The sequence below is a fragment of the Rattus norvegicus genome, chromosome 15, assembly GCF_021556685.1.
Source record: "Rattus norvegicus strain SHRSP/BbbUtx chromosome 15, alternate assembly SHRSP_T2T, whole genome shotgun sequence".
In the NCBI taxonomy this organism is placed as follows: Eukaryota; Metazoa; Chordata; class Mammalia; order Rodentia; family Muridae; genus Rattus; species Rattus norvegicus.
Genome location: NC_141548.1, coordinates 99,107,754 through 99,135,312, shown reverse-complemented (window position 1 = coordinate 99,135,312; position 27,559 = coordinate 99,107,754). Strand labels below are relative to the sequence as shown.

General features: G+C 38.1%; 1 protein-coding gene and 1 non-coding gene across 2 annotated transcripts in view; one reads left to right on the top strand and one right to left on the bottom strand.

Moving 5' to 3' along the window:
- The window catches only part of Gpc5 (glypican 5), a 1,404,282-nt gene that overhangs the window by 133,062 nt on the left and 1,243,661 nt on the right, over positions 1–27,559 (bottom strand).
- LOC120097306 (U6 spliceosomal RNA) lies at positions 4,692–4,798 on the top strand. The gene has a single exon (XR_015639232.1). It is a non-coding gene; the product is annotated as a U6 spliceosomal RNA (small nuclear RNA).

Genomic DNA, 27,559 nt, shown 5'->3' with positions numbered 1-27,559 from the left:
GAGGAAACATACAGGTACTTCTCTACTCTTCTGAACAATATATCTTTATATTTTCTTACTTACATCTCTGTTTCGATATGTCTTTATTTTCTCTTACTTACATGTCTGCTTAGGAGATAGAGGTTTCCAGAGACAGACATACTGTGTGGCAAAACCTTTTAATTCAAAGATGGTGCACAAACTAAAACGATGACAGACATGGACTGACATACCAACTGGCCAGTTATACACACTAACCAGTAGAGCCTCGAACTTAAACCTTGAAGAATTGTCTACAAACATGAAGTCATTAAACTCTTTCCAAGAGTGATTCTTTATTATATGTTCATGTTCACTCACCCTGATTCTGCTAATTTGTCACTCTCCTCTTCTCCTGACTAATTTTCCTGTTTCTACTTACACTGCCATTAGTCATTTCTACTGGCCCATCATATCTATCCTGATTCAAAAGCTGATTGTAATTTTTTATTTCACACTCCATTCCAATCTATCATAAAATGACAAATTGTATAATCAACAAATCCTTAAATCACTCATAATTTACAGGCAAAACTAAAATATCTATGTCTAGCTTGAACCAATTTCTCAAGTGCAAACATGTTTTAGTTTAGTTTAACAGTTCCACCCTGATCAAGAAGTCGTCTCAGCTCATGTGATTGAACATCAACTTTTGTTGGACTTTAAAACTCCTACTCTCCTCTTTCAGGCCATGCCACCACCATCCAAAGTCTCTTACACCTCAACACTGAGACAGTCCCTAAGCAGATGGGCTGCTAAGATCACAGCCCACAAGTAGATCCCGGCCTGCCTTTGATCTCCAGTTTCTGTCTTCATTTGTCTCCCTTCACTTCAGATACTCATTAACTCTTAACTAGGTGGAGATTCCTTTTGGATTTGTCTCCTACATTGCTTTGCTCTGAAATCTCCATGCTGTAATAAAGTCTAGGATGTGAGATAAGTCTTTCTCAATTATGAGTTGGCCTGTGACTTTCAAGTTCAAACATTTTATTTGGGTTTCTTTTTCCTGTTTGGAAACTCCAAGCAACATGAAAGAATCCCAAAGCACAATTTAGTTCAAGCACTCTTTCAACATTCTAGGAGAGCATTTTCACCTATTTATCTATAGCAGAAATTTCATTAGATCTGTCTCAAGTAAAAAGGCTGATCTTAAGGAAAACTGTCTATCAATCAGGAAATATTTATTATTGGAAGTTCTTGATACACATCAAATACAATTTAGATTAAAATAAATAAACCTGCTAAGAGCTTCTGAAATGATATATTTAAGGAACACAGGGAATGCCTGCAGTTGAATTTAAAAAGAGAAATACAACATTTGTAAATATTTACTTAAAAGATATGAAGGCCTTTTTTTCTCCCAATGAATTCTATCTCCTTCTTATCCTTTATGACCACATTATGTCTTGGTTTAGATAGAAATCTTTTCCACCCCTGGAACTTTGTTTATTCTGTGTTTTACATACCAAAATAGCTCAACATATAGATACCCCACCAATCTTTCAAGAGGAATTCAATGCCATCCATGATGTCTTCCTTGTGCTATTAGCTAGTGACGCATTATTACAAAGATCAATAAGCCTATATCTTTCTCATAGCTTAGCTCTTTAATGCTTCATCTTATGTTTTATGTATACCTAGCACTCAGTGTTTCATTTACTCAGCAAATATACAATGAGTACCTATTGCATACCAGGCATAAGCATGGGTATGGCTTTGAGAATAGTAATAGGATATCCCTTGTGTGGAGCTCACACTGCAGGTGCTAAGCAAGTGAGATAAACAAGAACAAATAGGCAGGTGAATATTTAATGTTGGTGGTAAGAAAAGTGAGGCACAGAATAGCAGGAAGTGCTAAAGCATAAATTATTTAATTTATGAAACTACTCAGGAAAGGCTCAGGAACAAGACATTTGGTACAGAAGGACTTTGAGGGTAGTGATCTCTTTGAATACAAGGAAAAAGAGAGTTTAGAGTAGAGGGCAAGCTAGGAATAAACACGGGAAAAGAAGAGTGCTTGGCCATGTAATGAACAGCAAAGAGAGGAGAGTGTCTGAGGAAGGAGACTTTGGAAGTAATAAACATGCAAAAGGGCTGCTTTTTACATCATGATAGATGACGGCTGGAAGGGGAGAGAGGAAATAAGATTTAGATTATAAATATGATAGGATCATGGGTTTAGAGCTAGAAAAGCTCAAAGCCATAATTGAAGTTTAAAGAATTTTTCTTCTAACTGGTGAGTTTTACCAAGTTTATAAGTAGGTTTAAAACTTTATTTCTTAAAAAATAAAACCACATATCTATGAGTGCATACCATGTGCAGACTCTAACTTTAAAGTTTCCTCATCCTCACCATGGGTTAGGTCAGTTGATACTTGTCGTTAACAAATCAGTTATTGGTAGCTGTCAATTAGAAACTCTAGTCCATTCAGGAACAGGTTTCTGCCAAGTCTACCTGGATTTCCTACAGATAGAGTGCAGAACAGACACTATGAAATAACTTCAATTCATTTTATGTAAAGGAATGGATTAAAACTGTAGATCTATATTCTTCTAAGTGAAATTGGGGCATTAGAAGTCTATAATGGACTACCAACAAATCATTTCGTGAGGTAGACCTAATGGATTTAAGAATAAGTATTATCAAGAGTGGCTATGGCCAACAAAATCTCAACTGATAGTGATTTTGACAGGCCAAAGATAAGATCTATCCCTTTGACATTTATTAGATATCAGCAATAAGAAAGTACCAATCTCAAGTGGTCTTTACTGGATACATATAAATATGAGCAATGCTAAATATATGCACATATATGTACACATGCACATATATTTTTATGCACACTTGTACATACATGTACATGTATGCACATACAAACTCACAAATATATATGTATATATAATTTGTGTATAATTTATTTCTTTAAAATTTATATTTAATTTCTCAAAAATTTGTGATAATTATATATAATTTAATGTAGCAATAGGAATTAATGAAAGGAAAACATGTATTTGGGATTAACATAGGGATAAATTGGGTGGGAAAAGAGTAATATACTACTCATTTATGAGATTCTCAAAATGAAGCAAAAACATGTTGCAAAAGAAGACATGATGTTGGAAAGGGGAGATATTGAGAACAGGTTCCAGGAGAAGTGGAGTGAGGGAGTGAGAGGAAGTTTATGATAAAATGCATTATGCACATGTATGAAATTTTTAAAGAATAATTTCAAAAAATTGAAAGGGAATGTAGCCAAGTTACTTCTATTTTGCAGGCTGCTCTAATAATTAATTTCATGTTTTTTTTCTGAGAGCATGCAATTGACTTTATATTCTCAAGCAGGGGAAATATTATGCATGTCTTCTCAAATTTATTGGGTCACATAACCCTCTTATTGGGGAACCCAACAGGACTGTTGAACTGCACTGTCGTTTGAGAAAGGTTGGATAATGTGATCCTTGGGCTAGAACATAAGGAACCAAAACTACATGTTTTTCTGTAAATACTAGCTGTAGGGTTGAGCTCTCCTGGACCTGTCCATTTCAGCGTGCTGTTTTTGTTAATGCTAATTGTTAAAGGCTCCCAGAGGTGCCATTTACTAATTGTCACTAATATTCTTTAAAGAAATGTTTTGCTTTTCATTGCAATTACTTTTAATTTGTTTCTAATCATTATTTTATAGTCATAAAGATGGAACGCAGCCCTGTAGCTGCTACTCAAACTTACTAACACCAAACTATGTGCACTTGTCCCCTTGGAGTACCAGGGACAAAAGTATAAGAAAATCCTCCATTATCTTTACCAGTCAATGAGGAACATTTAAAATGGAGACAAAACAAACTCCATGATGTATCTAACTTATATTGCATTTCTGAATAAAGTCAGGTCTGAATAAAGGCTAGTCAACTTATTTAAATTTCTAGCTTTTTTTTTCTTTTCAAAAGGGCGTAGTTCTTATTCAAAGAACTATTTGTATGAATGAATCAAGTGAATTTCCAAACATCTACTTCCCTTCCTGGATGTTTGTTTTGTTCAGAATTGCTCTATAATTTCTCATGGTCCTATGGCTTAAGTGGTGGGCCTATTCCATAAACATATGATCCATTCAGGAGTTCCTGGTTTCCTTGGTTCTCAGCTATTTTGACTGTTCTCCTATATTAATTATACAACAAATTAATTGCTTCAGTATATTGATTGAAAAGGTACTGGACCCAGTATTAGGGACAAAGAGAAGAAAATGAATTTATTGTCCATGCATAATTACCAAGATTCTAGTCCAAAAAAAGAAAAAACAACACCCAAGTATTTGATAAAGAAGGAAGGAATCTAAACACCTTGACTTTAACGGATTCAGGGAGAGTTACCACAGACTCTAACTCCAGATGAAAGCAAGAAGTTTTAATTCTATGTTCGGTGCCAGTATGGAATGTGTAATTGTGGGTCTTAGGTTCAGCTTGAGTAGTTTAAGCCATTTTTAGGTCCAGCTAAATGTACCTGTGTGTCTTTAGGGACATCTAAGAGAGGCTGACAGGTAGGACAGCAGTGGCTAAGATTAGGGGTACCTTCCTCAGTACAGTTGACACCCGCTAACTGGCTAGAAGCAGAATGAATACAGTTGGCTGACAGAAGGAAGTACTGACATTCTTGTAGGCCCCTTAAGATCTGGTGTTAGGTGCTCACTTCAGCAGCACATAGACTAAAATTGGAGCAGTACAGAGTAGATTAGCACGGCCCCTGTGCAAGGATGACACCCAAATTCGTGAAGCATTCCATATTTTTAGAAGGGGAGGGGGATGGGGGCTCATGGCCGGGAAACCAGGAAAGGGAATAATATTTGAAATGTAAATAACAAATATCCAATAAGAAAAAAGATCTGATGGAAGGATATCACCGCTTCCATCCACTGATGTTAATCTTTGCATTTTCAGTAATGTCCCAATACCATGAATTTTCCAGGAGGCTTCCAGACTTTGAGCATCCATAAGGAAATGCAAAGGCTTCTGGCTTCCTGGACTGAGGGTCAGCTATTTACCTCTTCAGTGTGATGGGGACTCTCATTGTTTTAAAATCTCTAACTCATAATAAAAGCCAGAAAATATACTTATGTTCTTTTGGTTCTCTTCCTTGGTGTTTTACACTGAATGAGTTTTATTCCCGTAATTGACAAAGGTCAATCTGACTGTTCCAAATAGAAGGCACACACGAGTTTGCACACAAGAAGGTGATAGATACATAAATTTGGAGACCATTAAAAACATTGATGGCACTTATTTTGTTGTGGAGGCTTGGAGATAAAGACATAAAATTATAACTGCAGGTTTTTATATTTAAGAAAAATACTCTGACAGGTGTTTGTGAAAGATGTGATGTCTAATATTGGTCATCAACTTGACTTACAACTGCAATACATTAAATCCCAAGCATCTGGGAATATCTAGGAAGGATTTTCCTGATTGAATCATTTATGGTGAGAAGACCTGTTATAAATCTGGGCCACATCTTCTGGTCGAAGCCTATATAAAATGCCAGGGACAAGAGAAGAAAAAAATGTGTTCACATTTTATCTGCTTCCAATCACTCACACAAGAGAATTTATGCTCTATGATGTTCATAGCAGCCTTATTTATAACAGCCAGAAGCTGGAAAGAACCCAGATGCCCTTTAACAGAGGAATGGATACAGAAAATGTGCTACATCTACACAATGGAGTAATGGAGTACTACTCAGCTATCAAAAACAATGACATCATGAAATTCATAGGTAAATGGATGGAACTAGAAAATATCATCCTGAGTGAGGTAACCCAATCACAAAAAAATGTACACAGTATGCACTCACTGATAAGTGAATATTAGCTCCAAATCTCTAATTACCCCAGATACAATCCACAGACCTCATGAAGCTCAAGAAGAATGATGACCAAAGAGAGAATGCCTCAGTCCTTAAAAGGGGGAACAACAATATTCATAGGAGGGGATATAGAGAAAAGTTTGGAACAGAGACTGAAGGAATGGACATTCAGAGCCTGCCCCACCTGGGGATCCAGCCCATAGACAATAGTAATGAAGCCAAGAAGTGCATGCTGACAGGAACCTGATACAGCCGTCTCCTGAGAGCCAAATGCTAGCAAGGAACCATGGAATTGAGAATGGGGTCCCCGTTGGGAGGAATTAGAGAAAGGATTGAAGGAGCTGAAGGGGTTTGTAATTCCATAAAAACAACAATACCCGTCAACCAGAGCTCCCAGGGTCTAAACCACTACTCAGAGACCTCACATGGACAGACTCATGGCTCCATTAGCAGAGGATGGCCTTGTTGGGCATCAATGGGAGGTGAAGCCCTTAGTCCTGCCAAGGCTGGAACCCCCAGTGTAGGGGAATGTCAGGGTAGGGAGTCGGGAAGAGGGAGTGGTTGGGTATGGGGAACACCCTCATAGAAGAAGGGGAGGAGGATGGGATAGGAGGCTTATCTACAGGAAACAAGGAAAGGGAATAACACTTGAAATGTAAATAAAAAAATATCCAATAAAACAAAGGGAACAAAGCTTAGAATATAGTTAGCTATAATATTTCAGTGACACTTTGGGTAATTTCTAAAAGTAAGAATTTTATAGGAAATCTTTTTATTTTTTTTTCTTTTACAGCTCCATACATTTTTACCTATAGGCAGTACTAATTCCTGTGAAAAACGTGATGACTGTAGAGTGCATCCTTTAAACACTAAGTATATGTACTACTATTGGAAACTGGACTTCTGCATAACCAAGGAGCATAGATAATAATAATAGTAATAATGATAGTAATAGTAATAATAATAGTAATGATAATGATAATAATGATAATGATATTAAAGAAAGAAAGTTTATCTCTCCTTCGGACGAGGCACACCTTTACAGGTGTTAGAATCTAAGTCTTTGGAATATGCCAAAGTTGACTGAAGAGCATTTGAGACCAGAATCACGGCAGGAGACAGGCAATGTTCAACTAGCTGGACTACAACCTATACATCACCCTAGGAAGTCCTGACTACTACAGAAGGGGGAAGATAGTATAGATTAATAAGACGGATTACATCTGACACTGTTTGCTTACAGGTTGGTCTGAGAAACTGCGTAAGAATTCCTTTCCTTCTTCTGTACTATACAGTACTGGAGAAGATGGAGACAAGAGCATCCCTAGGACTTGCTGCACATGAGCCTAGATGTAAAATGTGGCCAACATCCGGAAGAGGCTCACTCTTAATGGACTAAGACAGAATGTGAAAGAGTATGATGTGTAAGATCACTTCTTTAATTTTTTGCCTGCAGGCACACATGAAAATATGAATACATCCCATAGGAATGTGTACATATACCCATGCAAGCATATGAGCACATAGGCAGACACACACACACACACACACACACACACACACACACACACACACACACACACACAGAGGAGTATGTAAGAATAGTTTATTCTTCATGGACATCATTCCCATAAGGAATAAAATAAAATTTAAAGAACAGAGAACGGATAGCACAGTACTTAACATAATGTACCAAGGTAATATCGTTTTAAGAAGAATCAATACTTAAACAAAAGTTATCTAAGACTGTATCTGAACTGAGTTCTCAGTATGGGTTTGTTAGTATGCTAGTCAAGGAATCATTTTAATTGGAAAGTCCCAGCCCAGAAGAGAAACACAGCCAAACATGTATTACTTGTCTAAAGAAAAAGAAATTATACAGTGAAGAAAGCAAAGGAATTTATTAAACGGGATAATTTTGTTTCACTGAACTGGCTATGTTTAAAATACAATAGTATTATTTAGAGAATAGGAAAGCAAACCTCTCAAGGATGTTTAAACACAGCAAATGACAAGCACTGTGTATGTATGTTTTGTTTGCTTTTCAGCAAATATTTTACCAAGCATTTGTCAAGAATGTGCAGAAAGAACTGAATTGAGAATTGATTTGTTCATTCTCAAAAGAGAGAGGTGATAAAAAGAAAATGATGAAACTCACACCTGCCCTTCTTTCCCTTAAGTTGAGCTTCCTATTGATAAAAGGAATCATTTCTCTTTTATAAAACATGACTATGTGATTGGTTTCTGTGAAGGTATGAGCATACTCATTGTAAACAAAAAAATGACAGAGTGAAAATGTGAAGTCAATAGAAATGTAGTGATGTTTGAATCATGGTGCTATGGGTATTTTTTGGTAGAAATACACCAAAGCAGAGTTGCAGATATGACTGCCTTAGTCACTGTACAATCACTGTGAAGAGATGCCATGACCAAGGCAACTCTTCGAAAAGAAAGCATTTAATTGGGGGCTGGTTTAGAGTCTCAGAGGACTAGTAATTATCATCACTGCTGGGAGCATAGTGGTATCCAATTAGAACTGCAGCAGTAGCTGAAAGAGTCAATCTGGTGCAGAGAGAGGGAGAATGAAACATTCTAGGTATGATGCAAGCTTTGAAACCTCAAAGTCCAACCAGTGAAATAGTTACTCCAACAAGGCTACATGGATTCCAAGAAGGGCATACCTTCTAATCCTTCTCAAATAAGGTTAGTCTCTATTGACTAAGAATTTAAATATATGAAGCTATGGAGCCATTCGCAAGGAAACCACTGCATCCCAATCCTTGTTCCCCATAGGTTTGTAGCAATATTATAATAAAAATAATACATTCAGTCAAACTTTAAAAGTCCTTATAATCTGTCAAAGTCTCAACACTGTTAAAAGTCCAAAGCTCATCCTCTTCTGATCCTTGTTACAATCTCTTAACTGTAAACCACTACAAAGTCAAAAGGCAAAAAACAGATCCCTCATCGACATACAGTGGCATAGAATATATATTACCATTCCAAAACATGAAAAGGGGACAGAGGGGAAAAAACACTGGGCCAAAGCAAGACTGAAAACCACCAAGTTAAACTCCAAATTCTGCTTCTCTATATCTAATGTCAGAATGCTCATCGGATCTCCAGCTCTTTTCAGATATTTTGATGGCAAAAAAAAAACATTTCCTTCTCTCTTTTGTGTGTTGGTTCCATACCTGATCTGTAGTACTTCTTGGGAGGTTTCTCGTGGCTCTTCCAGCTCCAACATTTTTTGTAGTCTCCACTGAAATCTAGACTTCCACTCCATAGCTCTGCATACTTGCTTTTCTAGTCCTTCATGCAGGGATAACCCTGACACACTCCTGGCATCAGCCACTTGCTTTAGCAATAGATGAAGATTCCAGAACCCTGTTCTTATATCCTTGACTCTAAAGCAAGAACTCTGCTGCTGGATGGGGCTGAAACTTGCCCCCATTGAAAGTATATTTGCATTAGCTTTCTGATTTTGATGGTTTTCTCCACTGTTAAAACTTTTCTTTAATTCTCTTTCCACACGTTAGAAACCTGTGTGAATGAGGTCTTGCTGAGGTTACCACTGCTTTCACCACTTCGGCAAACAGTTTTTCTTTGAGCATTTTGTCGACTTGAGCAGTAGACATCTATAGGAGACTTAACATCTCCTTAACATCTATAGGAGACTAGTGCTCCTTTTCTCTTCAAACTGCATTTTTTGTTTCCTTGATCAGTTTGCCCTTTTCATTATTGATCTGAATAGGAGTGATTACTGATAAGTAGATGAGAAAGTCATTACTAAGCTGTCTTGAAGTCTTCTCTGCCAATGTCATTAAGCCAAAACCCTTCAATGTAGAATCAGTCAGATTTTTTAAAGCACGAAGGAGCCACATTCTCTGTCAAACTGTCACAAGAATGGTCTTTCGTTCACTTTCTAATATTTTTCTCCTCTAAAGTTATTGAGCTGGGCACCCACAGTTCCAAATACTCTCTGCTATGTTGTCCATGGTCCTATCACAATGGCCCATTAAGCTTCACTTATTTTGTTCACATTTCCAAATTGTCCCTCATTCCTCCCACAAACAGCACGGTCATGCCTGTCAGAGAAACGTGCTATTCCCGGCACTAATTTCTGTCTTACTCCCTATTCAATTCCTGTAAAGAGAAATTAGAAAAAGGCAGCTTTTATAAAAGAAAACCTTTAATTGTGAGCTGGTTTACAATTTCAGAGGTTTAGTTCATAATCATCATGACAGGGAAGGTGCAATCACTCCAGAAGTAGCTGAGGAAGACACCCAGACCCATAGGCAGAAAGATGGAGAACAAGACATAGTTGACCTGATGCAGCCTTTTGAGACCTTCAGTCTCCCACCCAGTGACACACCAAGGCCAAACCTACTCCAACAAGGCCACACCTCTTAGTTCTTCTAATCCTTCTCAAATAGTGGAACTCCCTGATAACTAAGCGAATTTCAACTGCTACTTCAGATACTATCAAACAAAGCATCCCAGACTATCAATCCATTTACATTTTTGTAGTGAAAACTTACTGAAGAAATTTTTAAAAATTTCTCAAATTTTCATACAATGGATGAGCCTTTCTAATACAAACCACCAAAATGAGTATTTTCTCCAATGAAACAAGAAAAAAAATCAACTCCACAGAATTTTCTAATTTGAACACTACGTCACATTTTGTAAATAGCATAACTATAGTGTTTATATGGAGTATCTCAAAGCAGGGACATTTTTCTGTATGCTATTGGAAATGGTGCCAGTAATTTGGGAAATATTTCTAGGAACAGTGAGACTCTCGTTTCTTACAATTCTATTTTCATTTTACTTCTCAAAATCATTGTTTGAACAAATAATTAACATTTTTAGCAGAGTATATCATGAATGGTATTTACCGTATAAAGATTAGAGCACAAAGTATCTTCTAATAGTTATAATCTTATGCTTTTGGAATTTATCTCCCAGTGAAATTAATAATAGCAATCACCTGAGAACTTCCTGGGAGTTAATGGGAAGAGAATGCACCGATATGGGTCAGTAGGCAAGTTAGGGCTAACGTGAAAATTAGCTTGAGTGAATGAGTCTGGGTCCCAGAAGCTTACAGGTGTAAGTCACCAGAAGATCCCACTCAGAGCATCGCTCTGAGCAAATACTTGAGAGTTAAATAGCAAGAAATAGCCTAAAGCATGATTTTTCTCATGACAGAATTATATGTAGTCACCAGAGGCCAATACTATAAAGTAGAATCCAAGTTTAAATGCTCATAGATGAAAGCAATCACTTTAGCAAATTTCTTCTACTGACTCAGACACTTTCAAACAAAGCATTCCAGACCATTAATACTTTTGCATTTTAGCAGCTAAGATTTAATGATGCAATTTTAAATAATTTCTCAAATTCTTATACCATGGATAAAAACAAATGACGTGAATAAAAGGTATTTTAATAGAACTGAATCTCTGCTATAGCTTAACTGAACATTATGTTGTTTTTGTTAGTTTTATTGTTAGTACAAATGTCATCCAAAATGATGTATAAAAGGATAAGGAGATGTTTCATCCTTTTCTTTTTCAAGCCCAATGAGACACAATCTCCTCCTTTGAAAGCACATGGAGAATGCCTATTGTGCAGAAGGAATTCATTCCCCAGAGACATATCAACCTTGATTGCCACAGCGAGATAATTCCCACATTTGAAATTCTAAAGGCTGTGGGTTTCTGTTACATTCCTTTCATTATATAAATAGTGCTTGTGTTTAATTTTCATTGAACTTGTTTTAATCAATTCAACTGAGCAGGAAGAAGGTTACAGCTCAGAGCATCTCTAAACCAAGCACTTTAACAAGGACAACCTTGTCCATGTCATGGATGGATGCTTTCGAGCAACAAGAGTAGTTTCAACTTCCTGCCTATTGGCACCAATGCACAAAAGACAAAACACTGAAGACAAAGATTTAGCATAGAAAGAAATTCATCCTCCTCAAATGCAAGTACAGAAAGAAGAGATCAAATTCTGATATAATAAAACGAATGCTTTGCATATCAGGTTCTGAAGACAAACACAATATGAAGTTTCCATTTGCTCTTTCTCTCTTCAGAGTTGTGTCCACCGGCTCGAAGCATTTTATGTCTACTCAGATGCTGTGAATACTTTCCACCTCAATTTTCATTAATATCTCTTTCTTCACAACATGAATTGCATCATTATTTTCTTAGCGATGACCTTTCACCACTTAAGTATTGACAATAGGAAAATATATCTTCAATTGCCTTGCTATACAGATGCTATATGGGAAAAAACCTGAAGCGTGGTCAGAAGAGCAGCACAGAGAGGTTCAGTGTTAGAGAGCTCAAAGAAAATGGAGCGAGAAAAGGAAGAAAGGAAGGAAGGAAGGAAGGAAGGAAGGAAGGAAGGAAGAAAGAAAGAAAGGAAGGAAGGAAGAAAGGAAGAAAGGAAGGAAGGAAGGAAGGAAGGAAGGAAGAAAGAATGTGGAGCAACATCAGCTAGCAAGGAAGTCTACAGACAGAGGCAAAAAAGGAGAACACGTAAGAGACTGGAATCAGGTCATCTCATCAGGAAGTGCTTAAGTGATGTGGACAATTTGAAGAGATAAATGAGTACCATTCATTTGAATTATTGGGGCATTAGATACTTAAAATAGAAGAGGCATTTCTGTCCATTGAGAATAAAAATCTCAAGACTCCATCAAAAGCCGTATTTTCATTTGTGAGGTCTGCTACAGGACACTTACAGCAGCAAAGAAATGCAAGAAGAAAGGATATTGTATTTTTAGAACTTGGGATCCTCCATTGTTTCCTTTTTAGGTAATGAATCCTTATTACTTAATTCATTTGAACTATTTGTTTTCATAGTCTTTTAAAACTTATCAACAGTAAATATCCATGAGGGTTTTTCTTTTTCAATTTTGGAAGTTATTTGAAACTATAGGCATTAATTTTTCCTGTTTGATTAATGAGATAATACCATGATGTTCTTGATATTTATGTGAACTATACAATAAAATATGAATTAAACATTCATATTCATATCCACTTTCACAGATATTATTGCTTTCAACTATCTAAGGCAGGGAATAATCGTTCTTTGAACAGGTAGCATTGGTATATATTCTACCCCGTCATCGGTTTAACTCAGTTTACCAGACCTTACTACCAGATGTATAGCTGTGCTGTCATGAATTTACAGAGAATAAAACAGTAAGACCTCAAGTGACTAAAGATCTCTGTGAAGACTTCCACTTCCTGTTTGGTGCACTGGGAACTTGAGGATGTTACTTCTGTCCCTGTTCAGAGCACAAGCTGAAAGAAATAAAAATCAATTGACGGTTTGTATTATGTAGAGAATTAACGCCAGACAGAGATTAAGGAAGGAAAAGATGGATAGAAATGCATTGTCTAAGACTAGGAGAACAGGAGCCAAACCATCTCGGGGAGCCAGCCTGAGAATGAACATTATTAACCCAAGCAGAAAAATCTCTAAGAACTCAATGAATTTCTGACAGTTTAGACACAAATATGAGTTAAAAACTCAAGGGAGACATAGTTTGCACGTGTGTGCGTGTGTGTAAAAATATCACCACGTTTTTGTTAGTTTTATATCAATAAGCGTATCAGGCTCTCAAGGATACAATTTCCCTTTTTCTTTTTCTTTATGATTAGGAGAGAAAAGAAACTACTTCAAAATAGGCTCAGAACCTTTTGTTCCTGTGGACAGCATCTGTGAAGACCCATTCTAACTAACTCTAATTGGGAGTGAGTACTAGTTAGGGTGAAAAAAATATTCAATTTCAGTCGGCTTTTTAAGCATGTTGACAGTTGTATGCTAACTTTTGTAAGTGAAGACCAGAGAGGCAGAATAACTAAAATAACATCGATAGAAAGTAAATGCAGAGAACTGGAGTTCAAGACTCCACATACAGCTACACTGAGCAAACTAAAGTAATGTTGATAAAAGATAGAAAAAGTAATCAATAGATTAGATGAATAAATAGATCTAAATTAATATAGTTAACTGGCCTTTGAATAAGAAGAAAAGGAAGTCAAGGAGAAACAGCAAAAAAATGGTGGTTTCTTTTCCAAACAAGTTGTGGTATTACAAATGGATTACAAAAAGAAAAAATAATGAGGGAATCATAAAATAATTTTAACACAAATCTGAACCCAGAAACCCCAGACTTCAGAGTATCAGGTTAGAGGACAACTGACCTAAATGTAAAAGACAACTCATGGTAAGAAGTGTTAAGGTAAGGATAAGAAGATACAAAAATTCAAATACCATTGACTTTGGCAATGGCATTTCAGAGACAACAAAACAGGCAAAGTTCATTTGTTAAAAAACAAAAACAGTATGTAAAGAAGGAGGATTACCCTGATTACACTGCTTTGCCAGTAACTTGGAGTGAGCAACAATTCAAAGGGAAATTTCTCCTGTTGGTACTGCTGTTTCTTATTTTGTGGTTCTTGTGGGGAACATTTTCAGCCCATTTGGCTTAACTTCTTTTAAGATATATATGAACATAGACATATAAAAATATATTATGTAGTTGCATTATATAATTAATATACAAATACATATTCAATATATATGTAAAGTTATATATAACTTCATATATATCTATATATGATTTTAGGTAAATATTAAATTATATGGTTCCTTGAAGCTTTATCAGGCAACCTTTGAGTGGTTTCATCCATCCCTGATTTTCCCCTATATTGAACTTTCCCCTTCTTCCTCAGTTGAATGCTCCTCCCTATTTCTAGGTTAGCTATGTCATATCACCAGTAGACCAATACTACCCTGCCAAGCTCTCCTTACCCACACGTATGGTCCTTTTATACTTTCTTGGTTTCTGTGGATTCCCCATATGTAGATGGCTATTCCTAAAGATGCCATACACTTAGGACAAAAGGATGGAATGATTTGAGTTAGATCTAGCCCCAAAGTGTCTTCCTCTAATCTCTCTTCCATTATATCAAAAAATTACTTTGCAATTTGCCAAAGGAGAGAAAGAACTATACAGTCCTTTGCAGTTAAAATAGCTATGGACCATGACAATGGGTCACATACTAAGATATTCATAAAAGTTCAAACCTGGCACTCTCATGTATGTGGCAACCTTCTTCGGTACTGAAAACTAAGCCAACTTCCCAGTACTAGTGAGACCTTACTTAAGAAAGGCTCTGTTACTATCACTAGTTTGCCAGAGCAGCATAATTTCTTATACATTCTAAGCCTTGTCCTTGCCGGACATATAAGAGTAGATACCACCCCTCTTCATAAGCAAAACAGAAACAAATAATGTTACAACAAATGGAAACTATCACAGCAAACCCCAACTGGACAGAGCACAGAGATCAATAGGTTGTGAGGAGCCCAGGGCCAATGTATACATTTGTAGGGTTATGGGCTTGCATCCTAGAGAAGCACAGAGACACAGCTCATGGGGTGGGAAAGCAGTCTTAGACTGGAGACCTAAAGCTGGTTTGGACATTCCCCAGGCCTGGAACAAGGCCAGGGCTGTGGGGTTCTCAGGCTCTTGGATATCCAGGCACTGCTCCTGCTCAGACTTGCAGAAGAGCTAAGGAGGGAGTTGACCTCAGACTGCATCTATCCCTGGGCTGGGTCAGGCAAGGCAGGGAGGTGGGGAGCTCTGCCTAGTTCCAGCAGGGAGAGTCCTTGGCTTAATGGGAGGCAGGCTTGGTGGCAGTTGTGGCTGGGAATGAAGCAAGATCTTTGATGAGAGACCAAGCAGAGGCTCTGTTGGTAAAGGCCTTCCTCACGGCTCCGCACAGTGGATATGAATACACTGTTCTAAACAGTTTATTGTCACGATGGAAAGTGGATGCGTAAACCATACCCCATTTCTCAGGGTGGGTCTGAGATTAAATACCTCTTGTCTGGGAAGGAAAGCTTACTGGTTACACCCTCCGGGTCTCTAGGTACCTCATTTCCATGGCTTGAGCCTCCATAACCATAGGTCATGTCTCTTTTATATGAGAAGCATGGCACATGTTCTAAGTCAGGAGTCTGGCAGGGAGCAGGGAATCACCTAAGTCTCAGGTGTGTGCCCACTGAGTCTCCAGGTCTCAACCTGCTCTACCTTATCAAACTTCCTGGCATCGTGTTTGGTCCCACATATATCTATGTCAAAGTGTTAAAAAAAACATGTGGAAGAGGGGAGACTTTAAGAGCCTGAATCCAGGAAGTCTGCTGTGAAACAATCTTTCCTAGAAATGGCTACATAAACAAGACCGTAAAATAGGCATATGAATCAATATGTTAGGGTGAAAAGAAGAAATTTTCACATTGCTATTTGAGACAAAGAACTACAGGCAACCAATGACCGATGACTGCTGGAAAGTAGAGACTTAGCCTTTCCCTGGGGAGGAGCCTATGCATTAGTGGTGCAGTGTAGAGTGGTCAGCCTTAATTCTACATACACACAAACAACAGTAAGAACAATAATGGAATCAGTAGGTTCATTTACATACATACACACATTGAGCACACAACACAGAATTGTATCACATACAAATACATACCTATACACTTAAATAAAAATAGTCAAAGAAAAAGGTTATTAGTGTTAGATTATGGGTATAGGAAGGGAGGGAATGGTGGTACCTGGTAGGTAGGGTTGCAGAGAAGAAAGAAGAGGGCAAAGTGATCTCATTCTATTTCAATTTAATTAGACTTGACACAATCATATATCATCTTACAAGACAATGATATAATAGTGGTGTCAATATGGTGTTTTTCTGACAGCTACACATACTGAGTGTATGTTACCTTGGATGATAGTATGATTTGAGGAATTCTAGAAGCTTTAAGAGTCAGGATATGACTGAAAATAACAGGCGATTAAGTGTGTTTTGGAAGAAATATCTTGTACCAGACCACCTCACCACTGGCCTCAATTTTTGGTCACCATATTTTGAGTGGCTATTCAGGGTCACACACTCTCCACCACGATACGGTGACACTTCTGAAACTCTGAAGTGAGATATGAGTTCCCTTCCCTATGTCTTGGTCATGAGAATTAGAAGGCAAACCGACAGCCAATTGCATTACTAAAACTAATCATGTGGTTTGTAAATCTTTGGAACTGGTTTTCAGGAGTAATTTGGAAGAGGTTGGTGATCTGGACTAGACAGGACCTATTAATGTTGAGAACAGAACAGAATGGGTGATTCCAGGGGGAGCTCAAAGGACCAGATGCTAGTAATAAAGACTGTCCTTAAGAAACTTCGGGTGTGAAAGCAATGCTATTGATAAAGACAGAACAGTCATGTGATGTTGCAGTAATGATGTCATCTACACTTTCCCTCATGGACTGAGATTTTGAGAGGACTTCAAAGTGTCTGAGTAGTTAATTGGTAGAAGTAAGTACAACAGAGTCTAACATTGGAACTGTGGCATGGCTGTTGCTACTGTCTCTTACTTTCTTGTCCTATGACTGTCAGAGTCAAGTTAAGGGAGAAAGGATTTCTTTCACACCACAGTTCAAAGATAGTATCCACCATGGCCAAAAAAGTAAAAAAGCAGGATGTTAAGAAGATGTCCCTGGCGTATCATCAATCAGGAAGCAGAGGATAATGGGTGCTTGCTTGTGTGTAGCTCATTGTTTTCTTCTTAAATATTTCAGAATAAAAGTCCAGGGGAACAGTGATACTCACTTCTCAGATGGGTACCCCCAAAGGAGGTAATTCTTCACAGGCATGCAAAAAGGCTTATCTCACAGGTGATTCTAGATCTCACCAAAATAAGAATCAAGTTGCACAATCACTCCAGGATTACTGTGAAAATAACGAAGCGAAAAAGAAGAACGAGAGAGAGACCTGAAAAGCCTTCCTGTTGGTCAGAAAAACAAAGACAAAAACCAACCAACTAAACAAACCAGAATAAGTTCAGAGTTATTGAAGTAATAGAGTTTTAAGGGATCATTTTTAGTAAACAAAGGAAAGCAAGTTCTGTGTATCATCATGAAGGAGATTCTCAAGTGTTGTCTAAACTCCATTCGTGTCAGGCTTAACGTTGGCAAAAATGGTGTCATTTGATAGACTTTTTCTTGGAAAAATAAAGGTCACTCTTCTCCTATGGTCACCCAAGAAGCTGCCTCCTTGAGATTCGTTCTGTTGTTCTCAAACATCCAAAAGCCACTGTGGACAGGGCCGAACTAGACCTGGCTACTACTCAAGCTGTTCATAGAACTTGGCATCAGCTCTCTGTGAGTTATTTAGGCTTTCCCGTGAGAAGGTTGCAAGGTTTCTACATAGCTGTAATAGGAAGCCTGGAGCACAAATGATAGGGGCAGAGTCACTACAAGCAGACTGCCAGAAGGCAATGTGTGGAGCTGTGGAGCTGAAGAAATTAAAGACTCTGGGACACTGGAAAGACCTGAAACCAAGCAATCGGACAAAGCTTTGGACACCATTGCAAATGGACTGAATGCATTTGGCATTATTACATGGCTGTGTGTTTTTCAGGTCAGGAGCAGAACACTATTGTTAGAATGTAAAATGTCTTCCAGGAGCTCATATATTGAATGCTTGGTCCACAGCCACTGGTCCTATTTTGGGAGATTCTGAAAAGCACAGGCATGAGCCACACTGGACGAAGTAGGTCACAACAAGCTTGCTCTTGTCCTGTACTGAGATTCTCTCTGTTTATCTCCTTGATGGCTGTTACACAATGACCTGCTGTTCCCTACTACTTCCTCTATTTTATAGTGAACAGTACTGTTGACAAACCATGATCAAGAATAAATATTTCTTCCTTCTAATGTTTTATGTCAGGCAGTCAACCACAGTGCTGACAAAGCTAGCATGGAAATATACTATTTGCCTCTCAGTCTTTAAAGCACCTCTGTTTTATACTTATAGCATATGTCAGCTTACTGTAGGTACGTTTCAAGTCAAACCTGTATCTGTGATTTTCTATTTTGAATAGTACATGTAGAAGAAAAATGATGTAAAATATGAGAACTTGTAAAGCGGGAGCACAGGATGGTGAACTCTGTTCCCATCATTTGATGACATCCAGAAAACATTACAGTAGTTTAGATGAACACATCTGAATACAGAAATAACCAGTATCTGCAGTGCTCAGGGGGGAGCAGTAGTTCTGGTAAACATTACAGGAAAATGTATCCTGTCAGAATAGTTTGCAGATAATGATTGTCAAGATCAAAAGGAACAAAATTCAAAGCCACTGTGAATACTGAGTCCAAGCGCTGTGATACAGAAATGACTTTATTAGGGAGCTAAAAACAAACTCTTCACCCTAATTCTGTTCTTGACTAAATATGCTTCCTGGTTTAAGTCATGCAAATATATTCTTTCCAGTTCTTCTCCTACCTCTTATAACTTTAAAACTGAGGAATTAAACTAGATAATCTCTAGCTTTCTTTACGATTAAAATGTACTGTGCAAAATTCCAGTATATGAACCAAAAGAGTTCAGGAACTAGATGCACATAGAGATTTTATAGATGGCATTTGGATGAAGAACAGTACAGTTACATAACACAGTCATTTAATCCTATTCTGGGAAAATATTAAGATAGTGACAGAATATTGAGGTACTAAGTGTCAAAGCTGGGTTCTGTAAGTGCCAGCAATTAATTTTTCCATTTTATTTTCCGAGAGGTGGGACCTCTTTTAATACAGGAAATAACAGGTTTTATATTATTTGGAATGATGCTTCAGTTCTGGAATTTAAAGGCCACTACATTTCCTGAAAGCTACTCTGTTAAACACAAAGCATAAGTTATTGGTATCAATAGAGAATCAATAGAAAATTTCATTCACTATCTTCATTCATCTATGGACATTCGGTGTCCGCTGACTAATATGCAAAGTTTAGATGTTAAAATTAAATTAACAAAATAAGATCAAAGAGAATTAAGGTCATCACAGAGCTGACTCATCATATCAGGAAAGACATGTTTTCCCAGAGTCACCTTTAAAAGAAACTGTGGTTGGCTTTATAACAACAAACGAACCCATTTATAAATGCCTATATACACGTTTGACAGACACACTTCATGAAGTGCAAGTAGTTTTAAAAGGTCATGAACACTAAAGCATCATTCATTCTATGCAACTTTTTTAGAAGATTATAGCTCTATTTTCTTAGGAGAATCAGCTCAGTCCAGTAATCATAAATAGAGAATTATGAAAGAAACAACATTGACAACATGGCAGGGGAGAGACGGTCAATGACTGAGTGTACATGCTGCTCTCAAAGACTCAAGTTTGACTGGCAACACCTAGTGTGGCCCGGACTGTAACTCCAATTCTAGGGGACCTAAAATCTTCTTTGTTTCTGTAGGCAGTCGCTATATGTGCACACAACCCCCGGAAAAACCCATACAGATGCACGAAAATCCAGTGACCATGGAAACAGCCATACATGCTTATGCACCTTCATAAAGGGTGGGACTGTAGACAGAGTCAATGAGCTGGAAAAGTGAAATGTCTGCTGCAGCAGGTAAAAATGCCTAGGAGATGTCATGATTGAAAGATCAGTATGCTGTGCCGAGGACTGACAAGAAATAGAAGAGGCAGGTCCCAAGGAGACAGTAGGATAAAGAGGCCATCTCCAATGAGGTCTTGAAAATGAATGGAGAGCCGGCAGAATCCATTAAAGAGATTGTTTCTTTTCACATGTGAGAGAACTGGCAGCAGGATTCTGCACAGGCAATGAAGCCTGAAGAAGTGCCCACTGCATTGAGAACCCATAAAGAAGACGGCTGATAATAAAGAGATGGATTCCTTGGGATTTCTCTCAAGATGGAATGGGGCCCCGTGTGGCATTATTCTAGAGGCCGTGGAGCTCAAGAGAAATTTAAAGGTAGATACGAACACAGAATATGGTTGGGAAAGGAGACGTGGATTCTGGGAGGTCCAAGGTACGGCAAAGGAGAAACTCCTCAGAGAACTATGTATCTGGATTGAAGAGAGAGCAGGAAGTAGAATTATGTTTACATTGGGTGTGCTCTCTTAGCACAGAGACCAACATCTGGCTTTGGTTACATTTATCTGAGCATAGTGAAAATGTTTGAATTAACCAGAAAAGATTAGACTAAATTTCATAACAGTGTTTACATAGCAGAATAAATGACAACGCAGACACACAGGGAAAGTGTGTGTTTATGTACACATTTCAAAGAGCACCCCAAGCTACATTATCTTAGCGTGCCTGACATAAAACAGGGCTCTGTGTAAACTCCTAATGATAGCCATTACAAATTATGTTAGGCTAAGGTGGTTTAAACATAGATATCCCATGTCTGTGTTTATTGCTGTGATGAAGGGAGTCTGAATACATTCCTACCAAAATTAAGTGTAAACATGGTTAGGAAATGTATTTAAATTTTATTTTCCTACTTCCAGTATAATTTCAGGTGACATCCTTATCCTCAGGAATTACAGCTCTCACAATAAGATGATTTTATCCATCTTTTATCCATGAGTAAACATATTTAGAGTCTTGATCTATTAGCATATTCTCAGGATTATTATGATCTTTAGAACAGCAGTATTGAGTTTACTTGGGTATACTTCCTAGATCTTAAAGATCCCATTGGGGCTGGAGAGATGGCTCAGCGGTTAAGAGCACCCGACTGCTCTTCCAGAGGTCATGAGTTCAATTCCCAGCAACCACATGGTGGCTCACAACCATCTGTAAAGAGATCTGATGCCCCCTTCTGGTGTGTCTGAAGATACTTACAGTGTACTTATAAATAATAAATGAATAAATCTTTAAAAAAAAAAAAGATCCCATTGAACATTAATAAAAGGCTTTGTGTATCCTGACCTTGTTTTAGAATATGAACTTCTGCTTGTAACATTGTACCATCTGGTTTTTAACAAAGCCATGTGACAAATGATGGGGGGGGGGAATAATGCCATCCTTGATCAGGATAAAAGAGATCTTCAAGAAGAGAGAACAATTTAGAGCTTGGGAAGTTTTATTTCTTGCTGATAGATAGTTCAGAATATCTGGTTCTAAAGGAAACTACTTGGTTAAAGAGTGACAAAAGCAGACACAGTCGTTTTGTTGTAAACACTGAGACAGACCATCTATTTGAAGAAACGCTGACTGGTTGCAGGTTTGTTAAGAGGACCCCATCCTTCTGAACTAGGTACTCTCTGTGAGTCCTCAACCATACCTGGATTTACTGCAGTGAAGTCAAAACACAATTTCACAGGATGTTTGGTTTCCAGTACCTGAGACATCACCCCCGACTCCCTTCCCTAGAGTTCTGACCTTGCCTAATCAGAGAGGGAGTTAAACCTTATGTCACAATATGATATGACTTTGAGAGAGGCTAGAAGACCCAGCCCAAGGCACCGTTCAGTGTCATACCGGAGTGCATGATGATGAAGCCTGACATTGCTCTGATACTCGAAGAGGTCAGGTGTGACAAGCGACTTGACACCTCAAAGCAGCAGGAAGCCCAGACAAGAGAAGTGATGAAATCTAGGCTATCCTACACAACATAAATACATAGCAGACCCTTCCTATAAGGTGTGGAGGGTGGGGGAAAAAGGAAAATAAAGTAAGCCGAGAGCAAAAATAAGTAAACACACGTAATTAATAATACCAGCAATAAGTATCTCAAAATAGATCTCATCGAAAACCATTAGCTGAGCATTGTTTGTGTGGTATGTACAGTAAGAACTCATATGCCGTGTATTTATGTTTCACTGTACTGAGAACATGGGAAACACGGTTGGAAAGCCACTGGCGACATCATTCCTTTGAAGACAGGAGCCTGATATAGCTGTCTCCTGAGAGGCTCTGCCAGAGCGTGACAAATACAGAGACAGCTGCTCATAGCCAATCATTGAACTGAGAACAGGGTCCCCACTGGAGGAGTTAGAGAAAGGAATGAAGGAGCTGAAGGAGCTTGCAACCCCATAAGAACAACAATACCGACTAACCAGAGCTCCCAGGTACTAAACCACTATCCAAAGAGTACACATGGACAGACCCATGGCTCTAGCTGCATATGTAGCAGAGGACGGCCTCCTTGGGCACCGATAGGTGGAGAAGCCCTTGGTCCTGCCAAAACTGGACCCCCACTGGAGAGGAATGTCTGGGGTGGGCGGGAAGGGGTGGGTGGGTGGGGGGAACACTCTCATAGAAGAAGGGGGAGGGAGATGTGATAGGGGTTTTGTGGATGGGAAACCAGAAAAGGGGATAACATTTGAAATGTAAATAAAAAATATCTAATAAAAAAAGGTTTTAATTCGCTCAAATTATCTGCTTTATATTTCTGGTTTAAAAAACTACCTTTTTGATTAAAACAAAGACTGAAGGAACACCCATTCAGAGCCTGCCCCACATGTGGCCCATACATATACAGCCACCCAATTAGACAAGATGGATGAAGCAAAGAAGTGCAGACCGACAGGAGCCGGATGTAGATCGCTCCTGAGAGACACAGCCAGAATACAGCAAACACAGAGGCGAATGCCAGCAGCAAACCACTGAACTGAGAATAGGACCCCAGTTGAAGGAATCAGAGAAAGAACTGGAAGAGCTTGAAGGGGCTCGAGACCCCATATGAACAACAATGCCAAGCAACCAGAGCTTCCAGGGACTAAGCCACTACCCAAAGACTATACATGGACTGACCCTGGACTCTGACCTCATAGGTAGCAATGAATATCCTAGTAAGAGCACCAGTGGAAGGGGAAGCCTTGGGTCCTGCTAAGACTGAACCCCCAGTGAACTAGACTGTTGGGGGGAGGGCAGCAATGGGGGGAGGGAGGGGAGGGAACACCCATAAGGAAGGGGAGGGGGAAGGGGGATGTTTGCCCGGAAACCGGGAAAGGGAATAACACTCGAAATGTATATAAGAAATATTCAAGTTAATAAAAAAAAAACTACCTTTTTAACCATTTCTGATTGTCCTAGGTAAACGAGAAGCCGAGTTTACCTTAACCTTTAATGTGAGCATTTACACAAATTTTGTATGCGTTTTCTTGTCATGTTCATCATGTTGTATGTTTTCTTGGTGTTTAAATTATTAAAAGTTCTTTAAAAATTATACGAGATGAGATTAAACTGATGCTGAAGAAATCACTTTCAAACCGATGACATATTTGTACTAAAAATTTTTTTCTTTCATAAGTCTTACTGAATTCTCCTGAAGCCAGAAAGAGGATTGTGTATTTCTCAGCTGCCTGTTGTCAAAATGTCGTTGAAATCAAGGTTTCCCAAAGATCTGGGTGCTAAGAGTTTAACCCCAGTGAAGACTTTTGTTGAATTATCAGATGCAAGGGTAGGGCAGAGCGGGACAACCCAGGTCACTAGGGCAGGCCACAGAAGGGGAATGTATACTCTGCGGCTCCGTTTCTACCCTTGTTGCCTTGTCAGCCGTGAGACAGTCAGCTTCTCTGTCCGCATGTTTCTCGTTGTGATGTGCTATCACAGACTACCGCATTGACACAGTGTGAGGGATCATGGGCTGGAATCTGACACTGCTTCTAAATGAACCTACTTTCCCTAACTGATCAACTTGAAATACTTTCCCAGGAATACAAAGCTGATGACCCCAAGTACCATTATGTCAGCCGTCAGCAGAAGAGTTAGTTGGCTTAAAAAACGAATGTAATGCCTGCGGACAAGTAACACATCAACTTGCTTCCATTACAAATGGGAAAGAAGAAGGAAAAATGATATAATTATCTTATAAATATCTATATTTATTATCAATTTTAGGATGATCATGAAACAGTAAGTTTCATCTGAATTAGTGAAGGAAAAAACATTATAACACTTTAATTGTGTTTTAAAATGTATCTAGTAGTTTTTAAGGCTAATTTATTTTGTCTACAGCTTTGGTAGAAATCTGATCCGATTACATAGTCAATGTCGCTGGACCACCAGCTTCTCCCCTTACCTTCTCCTCATCCACACTCCTCTCTTTTTTCTTCTTTTCCTACTTGCTCTCCCTCCTCCTTTTTCGTTCTTGTTTCTCCTTCCATCCTCCCTACTTCCCTTTTCTTTCCCTGTGGTAAGGACAGTTAGCAAGCTGTGTCATCTTGACAAATGTGAAGGTACGCTGAGTAGCATTGTGAACTGTAGTCAACCCGCTGTGCTTCTCTCCTCAGTAACTTCTCCTGCACAGCACAAGCCACCAGGCTATTGGAAATCAGGTCTCTATGTCCCCCTACTTCTTAACTCTGGAAACCACTCTTTTATCTTCTGCCTATCCAAGTTTGACTATTTTTAGTTGACTCTATAGAGTCATGAAGGATTTACCCTTCTGAGACTTGCTTATGTCCTTTTATGTGACAAATTCAAATTGATCTATGTTGCTGATAATAGAAAAATTTGTTTCTTATGACAAGCTTGATAATATTCCATTGTATGTATATATACTATGTTTTAATGTATATCTAGAATTACACAATATATATATATATATAATGTTTTAATGTATACCTGGAATTATACATTATGGAGGTTATTTGAAAATTTAAAGTTATGCATTTTAACATGTACGGGAAGTATAATGAACTAGTCTGGTTAAGTTAGTGCTTTATATTTATTAAGATTTTTTTGGGTGAATGGAGGTTTGACAAGGATCTGGGAGCATTTAGGACAGGTGAAACCATGATTACTACATAGCATATGAAATTGTTTTTTTCAACAAAAAGATGATTTACATTAATTTTATCTTATACACCTTGGACTTTAACTCAATTCTACAGGAACAATAATGGAACTTCTATTTCCCTATAAGCAGTTACTTAAATTTAACAACAGAAATTAAGCTGAACAAATAATATTTGGAATTAAAAATGAAAGCCACCTTTGCCTCATAGGATCTAAATCCTTTTCTGAAATAGAAAAGAAATTTGAAAGTGCCATTCTTCCTGGATAAAATAAGAATAAGTAGAAGACAGAAAATGGGTTTTTCTATCCTACAACCCTTTGCTACCAGAAATATGGAAGTTAGAAGATTCTGAAACAATTCAATCAAAAGAGAAATTTTACAAGTTTTATAAAGACAATCAATACTCATTTCCTTCAAGGAAATGTTTAGGCTAAGCCAAAATATGGGAAAAATAACGTAGAGACTTCCTTCTGTGAAAAAAATATTGTTTGTACAATAAATAAATTTATTGTCTGAGACTTTTTTAAATCTCCTTGACCTTGTAGTTTACTTGGGAGTGTGTTTTAGTGAAAAGGTAAATGGATTTTAATGAATAAAAAAACCCAAAAGCCTTACACACAGTAGAGAGCAGTATCTGGGCCTTATACCAGGGCGCCTCCATTACTAAGGCCCTCTAAGAACAAACCATGGCTTAGAGAGGCAAAAGGTTAAGAGAGACATTTGATTTCTTATTAGATTTGACTGTGGGACTTTGATTGACTTAGCAACGTTTTATCGTGAAATCAACTACTTTTTGTCCAGGGAATTCGAAGTTGAAACCATTCTTTTCTGGGTTGGTGAACATGCTTCCTGTTTTTGATAATTTAGAACTGTTATAAATATTTCTGCCATTGTTTCAATTACAGAGAGCAGAGTCCAGCCTCAAGTACTTCAGATTTCATTATAGTGGGTTGTAGTCACGCTGACATCAGCAAATGTAAATAATACCACATACTTTATTAAAGAAAAAATTGAGCTTCAGATATTCTCAAGGTGATTTTGTCAATATGTGATGAGCTGGAATTTTTTTTTTTATTAACTTGAGTATTTCTTATATACATTTCGAGTGTTATTCCCTTTCCCGGTTTCCGGGCAAACATCCCCCTTCCCCCCTTCTTTATGGGTATTCCCCTCCCCATCCTCCCTCCATTGCCGCCCTGCCCCCAACAATCTAGTTCACTGGGGGTTCAGTCTTAGCAGGACCCAGGGCTTCCCCTTCCACTGGTGCGATGAGCTGGAATTTGAAAGAGCCCCATCTGTACTCTGACTATTATTTGAAATATCATACATAATGACATGCTCAAAGATACACACACACACACACACACACATACACAGACATATACACAAACACACACACACACATACAGACATATACACACACAGACACACACACAAACACACACACAGACACACACACACACACACGTGTATATATATATGTAGTATATATAAATGTAAGTTAACAATCGGTACTATAGGTCACTGGCCAGTCTACTTTTATAATTATAAGTTCTGTTAAAGATCAACCTAACAATTAGTAGGTAATTCAACTTAAATATTTATCTTCAACATTTTCATTTTACTCTTGAAATTTTATATATGCATACAATGAAATATGATCAAATCTCTCCCCTGATTCAACTCCCACTATCTCTTCCAAACTTTATGTTTTTTCTTTTTTGATAATGTACTAACTCCACTTGGTTTTGACCATGTGTGTACAGGTGGAGGAACCATGCACTAGAGAAAATCCTAGTAAAGAACAACCCTAAACTACCCTCAGCCTCGATGACTGTACAGTGTCAATAGCTCTTCAGGATGAGGTGATGCGTGGATAACGCTTACACTAGCTACACTGTGATTCTGGCCTTTCTCCTGTGTAGGCCTTTTTTAGGTAACTACAGAAACTGCAAGTTCATGCTCTGTCCTGAATACAGACTTCGAATCATTCTGGAGCTTCCCCTGGGTCTTATACTCTTTCTGTCT